The sequence below is a fragment of the Mytilus californianus genome, unplaced genomic scaffold (assembly GCF_021869535.1).
Source record: "Mytilus californianus isolate M0D057914Y unplaced genomic scaffold, xbMytCali1.0.p SCAF_1, whole genome shotgun sequence".
Classification (NCBI taxonomy): Eukaryota; Metazoa; Mollusca; class Bivalvia; order Mytilida; family Mytilidae; genus Mytilus; species Mytilus californianus.
This window is the reverse complement of record NW_026262581.1, coordinates 101,975,660-101,982,849: the sequence shown is the minus strand read 5'-3', so window position 1 is coordinate 101,982,849 and position 7,190 is coordinate 101,975,660.

Below are 7,190 nucleotides of genomic sequence, written 5' to 3'. Positions count from 1 at the left end.
GATATTAAAGATATGGGCTTTAATTGTCTTACACTGACTAGACTTTTTGCTGATATGATACATCGCTGGGTTCTCCCATCGTAAGCATTCCATACCACATCTTCCTATATCTATATATTAGAGTAAGTTAAACTCAGTTTTTGGTCTTAAAATTTGCTAATGTCTTTTCACACAGATAAAACGAAAATAACGATTTAATCAAATACTGATATCCAAAATAAATTAAGTTTTTCTATCAATGGAAGATCAATACTTAACACATCAAGTCATAAATACCTAGGTGTAACTATTTCCGAGGACGCAAAGTGTATTGAGCACGTAGAAAAACATTGCTCAAAATATTACAAAACATTTAGGAGTCTTAAGAAAATTGAAATTTAAGATGAATACAAATAACGTAGAAAAAAATGTATCGGGTCTTTATTCGTCCTGTATTTGTGTAAGCTTGTAAAGTGTAGGACAATTGTGGTATTTGCTATTTAAACAAATTAGAAAAAACATTTCAAGTTGCGAGAATTATAACAGGTTGGCAAATCTTTACTGATACCTATTATATATATATCTAGAGACTGAATGGGAACCCTTACATAGTAGAAGATACAGATAAAAACTCTAACTATTTTATTAGATATACAAATGACCATGTCCTATAATGTTTGTGTGATTTGATACCCCTAACTATACAAAGTGCAAATGCTTATCCGCTGCGTAATGGCAATGATTTAATCGCCCTCTTTTCTTATACAAATTTTACCTTTATTCCTTCTCCTATCAGAGAATGAATTAAACATAATAATTCTATCCGTACCCTTAATACCCTTTCTAAGTTCAAAGGTTCATTGTTGAATAAAACAAAGATTGTAACTAGTCATTTCATGTATGACCCGCGGAAATTGGATGTAACCTCAACATAGCTGTGCTGTTCAGCCTCGTTTCTAAATAACGACCAATTTAAATAAAATCTATTAATAATAATCAAAATTGTGCATGTGGTGCTCCTCGGGATGATGCATTTCATTTCTCCTTTTTTGCAATGAAACCAATGACTTTAGGAACGATCAACTAACTAACATTCATCGTTTTCAAGTGAGAACTAATCAGAGTTTCTCACTAATGGTATCCAAAATTTGAGATATGAAGAAAACTATTAAATCTTAAGTGAAGTCTTAAAATTCATCAAAAAATCAACATATTCCACGCAGCATAATCTATTAAGATATAAGCAAACGAAATCACCGTGTCCACAGAATCTATTTACTTCTATTTTTTCTGTTTATTTTTTTTTCTATTTTTTCTTTTAATTGTGATGTGTAATAATAGCCTTTTATTGCAATTGTTATATAACTTCAATGGAAAAAAACTGCATCAGCTTGTAAAACTTGTGTCTGATCCTATTCGTCTCTTTGAGCACATAAAATAGTTATAAAAATTTAAAAAAATGTAAATATAGAATTTCAAAATACACCTGAAAAAAAATCGTCATTAGCGAAATGGTTACCTAAAGAAAAAAATCAATCTCTCCAACACAAGTTTTTGTGTCACGTTTAAATAGCATTGGATGAAAAAATATCTGGTTAGTTCCTCTACCCTCGTAAGTCAGAAAAAAAATGTTGAATGTTCGTGAAGTTGGTGCGCTAGTAATACCGGAAAGAAAGTCGGCTGCTTATTTCTGAGGATAATATATTCAAATCTTTCGTTACCTGAAGGTTGTAAACAAATTCTGGATCCATTGAGTACTCAGAGAGGAAAAGGGCGCAATGATATTTTTGTTCAATGAAACAATACTTCAATTTTGTTGATAGGCATGTTGAAGGTTAAAATGTCATTTGATTTGTGTATGGAATCTTTTTGAGGTATAAATTTGATTGGTGACATTAAGTGGATATGAGGAGAACCGGAGGACGAAGAATCGGAACCTTTTTTGTATGCAGAAAATGCGTCAAGTTAAATTGAGAAAGTATAGCAAAATCGTACAGTTATGCGTCTGATAATTTAAGAACACTGTTTTCAAGTTTTGTCGACACATCCTGCTCATATTGCTTTATATATATAATATTTAACTTGTTAAATTTACTCAGGTGCTACATGCAATACAAGAAATTTCCGCTATTTGTAACATAGAATAGGTGCATGAAATGAGTAATTTATTATGCAGATTCATCAGACATTTCGATTTTTGCATTCTTTCCGAGAATCTGCTTAATGGGTAAAATACAAAAAAGGTTCCAGTCTTGAAATTGTGCGAAATAAAGGCAACAGTAGTATACCGCTGTTCAAATGTTTTCAGATTCTAAACATGTTCATGCTGTTCGTTATTTGACCATTATTTTATTGTGTTTTGCGTTACGATGAGATAAGTTCTCGTATGTGTAAAAATGAAAGGTAAATTGGATTATTTAATTTTGTATGTAGAGAAAATAAATGAGGTTTTAATTGCTAAAGATGGTAATATATCCTGTCATTACACTATATTGATGGGATATGTGATAATTTGGATTCAGTTTTCTATTCTTTTCTTTACCAAGTTAACGTTCACATAGTATTTGTAAACTTACATATAAAACAAACTTTATAATTCAAACAGCGACATTAGCTTGTAAAGACATTAAGCTCCGGTCAGGTTGAGCTAATGCAGCAGCGAGTTATGATATCAATGACAGGGTATAGAAACGACAGTAGAAAAGTGGCCGTAGAAAAGAATGGTTACGTTGCGAGCATCCTAGTGAATTATGATGCAATAGTTGTCTCATTTGCAGTCATACCACAGCTATTTATCAGTTGAAAAAAGGCTTCAAGTGTCAAAGCATTTTGGGTTTCGGGCTATTACTATCTTTACATTTTTCATAAAAAATATAATAAGAGTAATATGTCGTTCCCTTTTTGGAATTATCGGTTCTTTCAAGAAAATGTTTACAACATACTTTTGATAGAGTAAAATAAATTAGATTAATATTTCATTAAGGTCTTATTAAATATCGGTTCTTTCAAGAAGTTTTTTTAAATTCAAAGGAACTTGTAAAATAAATCCAATAGAGACTTACAGAATAGTTTTTTTTCTCCTTTATGCATATCTACATCGAATTAATGAGTTCAGTTTGACTCAGTTACACGTTTATATGCGTATCAAATTTACGGAATTTTTCGTCTATTTCTGAATTATTAAGATTTGGTAGTTTCTTTTGCACAAACTTTTGGACAAACCGATTAATCGTATACAGTGTCTTGTTCACGTATATCCATCATTTTATAATTAAGATCAGTAATTTTACTTTGTAAGCAATAAACAATCAAGAGTTTCTGTCATGTTTGGTTTCAGTTCTTAGTTTTCGAGTAGAAAATCTATGTATTTTGCATAGACTGAAGTAAAATATATATGTCCTTAGTGGTTGACATTTGATATTCTGGAAAGGAGGGGGTTTTGGAAATAATTATTCTAATATGGTAATATCTGGAATTGAATAAATTTGCCAAAGACAGGATGAACATGAATATCTTGCCCAACCAAATGCAGAGCAATGCAGGTTATGCTTGTGTATAAAAGTAAAACAATGTTCTTTATCGGTAATTTGTACATTTTCCCTTGATCTGTATTCGCTGATAATGTCAGTATCAGTGGACTGGTCGTGATAAAAAAATTATTGGGTCAGTTTGCAATTTACATGCGCGAGTGCACCGCGTAAGGATCTATTTTCCTTTCATTCACAAAATCGCGTGTGATTTTTTTCGCAGAAACACACGAGTTTCTATGCCGAATGAAATACTTGTCATTGTTTCAGTAAAGTTAGTTTAGCTTTTTTATACGTTTGTGTGAAAATTTTAACAGAAAATCATTAAATGTACGAAAACTCCAATAAACTTAAAGAAATTGCGTTATTCACAGTATTAGTGATAGATTTCCTTAATATTCCGATCGGAGTTTTTATTCATATATAGTCTGGTGCTGTTCCAAGTTGTCTTCTTTTTCTGTTTCTTGAGAAGTATTCGTTTAACCTGTTCAGTCACTATTAAGTGTTACAATTCATATTTAGACGCAACACATATAGTAACCAAAAAGGGACCGCTATCGCATGAGAAAAGCTAGAAAAAAAATGATATATACACATTTTCGAAATTTTTTCATCGTTTTCAAGTGAGAAGTAATTTAGTTGCTCACTGATGGAATCCAAATTTGACATGCAAGGGAAACTGTGATATCTTTTAAGAAGTCTTAAAATTCATCAAAAATTCAAACAATAGTATGATCGATTAAGATATAAGCAAACAAAATCACCGTGTCCACAGAATCAATTTACTTCTAATTCTTTCTGTTTTTGGGTTGTTTTTTTTATTGTGATGCCTTTTCGACCTAATTTCTACATAACGACCTATTAAAATCAAATATTTTACTAAAAAGGTATAACAAAAATACTGAACTCCAAGGCAAATTCAAAAAGGGGAAGTCTATAAAAACTGACAAAATCAAACGCTATTAAGGTGATACCAAACACCATGACTAAAATTAATTTGGCTCTTTTAATTTTCATAAAATTTTGACAAAATATTTACTTTGACCCTTTAACAAAAATACTAAAATGTCAAAAAACTTGAACCACACACTTTATCGAAAAAATTTCATTGGATACATAGTAGTTTGACAAACGCTAATTTTGATCATTGAGAAGTTTAATATTTCTTTAACAGTAGAACGTGATTAAAACGTTCAACTGATTTTTCCAGAGTTAGCTCCCTGTAGTGTTATGTACCACCTTAATCAACGGAACAAGTGAAAAACAACTGCAATATTTCTGACTTGGTACAGACATTTCCGAAGACAATTGTGGGTTTAACCTGGTTTTATAGATAGCTAGACCTTCCGTTTGTATGACAGCTATTTATAGTTCCGTTATATTGACAAAATTGGGTGAGCAACTTTAACAGACCTAAAAGGTTAATGTGACAATAATTGGGATCCAGCAGCCCAAACTATGTAAACATACATCACAGACATACAACACAACTGACAAAAAAATGAAAAAATACAGAGTCCAAATTGTGTATGTGGTGCTCCTCGTGACGATGCATCTCATTTCTTTATTGATTGCAATAAAGGCACGATCTACTAACTACCTTTCATCGTTTTCATGTGAGAGGCAATTTTTGACATACAAGGAAAACTGTGATATCTTTTAAGAAGTCTTAAAATTCATCAAAAAAATTAAAAAAAATAATATGATCGATTAAGAAAGAAGCAAACAAAATCACCGTGTCCACAGAATCAACTTTCTTTTATTTTTTTCTGTTTTTTTTTTATTATTTTGATGTGTAATTGTCTTTTATTGTAATTATTATATTATGTATAGGAGAAAACTTCATCAGATGGTAAAATTGTGTCCGATCCAATTCTTTTTTGGCAAATAAAATAGATATAAACGAAACAAACGAAATTCAAACAAACAAATTCAAAATACACGTGGACAGAAGAATATTTTGTTTTAGCTAAATGGATACATAAAGAAAATGCCAATCACTCCAACACAAGTTTTTCTGTTATGTTTAGATAGCATTAGGCTGAGAGAAAAATATCTGGTTTGTTCCAATACCCTCGTTAGTCACAGAAAAAATACTGAATTTTCGTGAAATTTGTGTGCTAGTAATACCCGAATGGAAGTCGGCTTCATAGTAACCGCTTCTTTCTGATGGTAATATATTCAAATCTTTCGATACTTGAAAATTATGAAACATTTCCAGATCCATTGAGTATTTATAGAGGAAGAGGGCGCAATGGAATTTTTGTTTGATGAAACAACACTTCAATTTTGTTGGTATGCGTGTTGAAGTTTAGAATATAAATTTATGTGTGAACGCATTCCTTTTAATGTATAAAGTTGAGCGACGAAATAAAGGGGATATGAGAGCCGGAGTAGACAGGAATTGGAACTTTTTCTCCATTTCAAACATGAGTCAAGTTGAATTATGGATTCAAGGAGTGAAAACGTAGCAAAATCGTACAGTTATGCCTTTAAGCGTTAGGAAACTTAAATATAAGAAAAATGTTTTCAAGCTTTGTTGACAAAACCTGATCACATTGCTTTATATATAACTTATTTAACTTGTTTAATTTACTCACATGCAACATGCAATACAAGAAATTTCCCCTCATACATAAAGTAGGTGCATGGAATGAAAAATTCATTGCTGATTCAACAGACAATTCTTCTTTTATTTGCATTCTTCGCGATAGTCTTCTAAATATGTAGTTCTTTGAAGAAACAAAAAAATTATCAAGTCTTGGAAAGCTGCGAATTTAAGATTGTAGAGATTTATATGTTGTCGGCGATTTGACCATAATGTTATTGTATTTTGCGATACGATGTGTAAAAAAATATGACAGTGGTAAACTGGATTATTTAATTTGGCATGTGGATAAAAGCAAATACGGGTGATAATATATACTGTCCATAAACTATGTTAATGAGGTATGTGATAAATTTCTTTCTTTTTGGAACAATATTCCGTTCAAAGGGTATTTGTAACTTACATATAAAACCAAAAGAAATTTATAATTCGACCAGAGAAAATATTACTTCTAGATTGAAACTAGTTTCTATGATTGAATTATATGCGGTCAAATAGAGCTCCTGTAGCATAAATGGCAGGGTGTAAGAACCATATGGTCGTGGGGAAAATAAAGGCAACAGTAGTATACCGCTGTTCAATAGTCGTAATTCGATTAAGCAAAAGCAAATCCGGTTAACAAACTAAAACCGAGGGAAACACATCAACTATAAGAGGAAAACAACGGAACATCAGAAACACTGAACTACAACTAAAGCAAACGCCAACATACATAGAAACGGACTGTCTGATAATAACTGCCATATTCCTGACTTGGTACATGAAATTTTAAGAAAAAATGGTAGGTTGAACCTGGTTTTATGCTAGCCAAACCTCCCGTTTATATGGCAATGTTAAAAATATCGCTAAAATGACAACACTACGTGACAGGAATACAGTACAAACAAACGCAAGAACACTCAGCACAGAAAATACATAAATAAATAATATAATAGTACATTACGACATATAAACCGCAAAATAACAACGGACACCTCCCATGAATTTACGACAGCACACCAGGACACCACAAACGAAACATAAACTGCGCGTCACATGAAAGGATCAACGTCACAAAAAGTGACGTATTTTTTGTG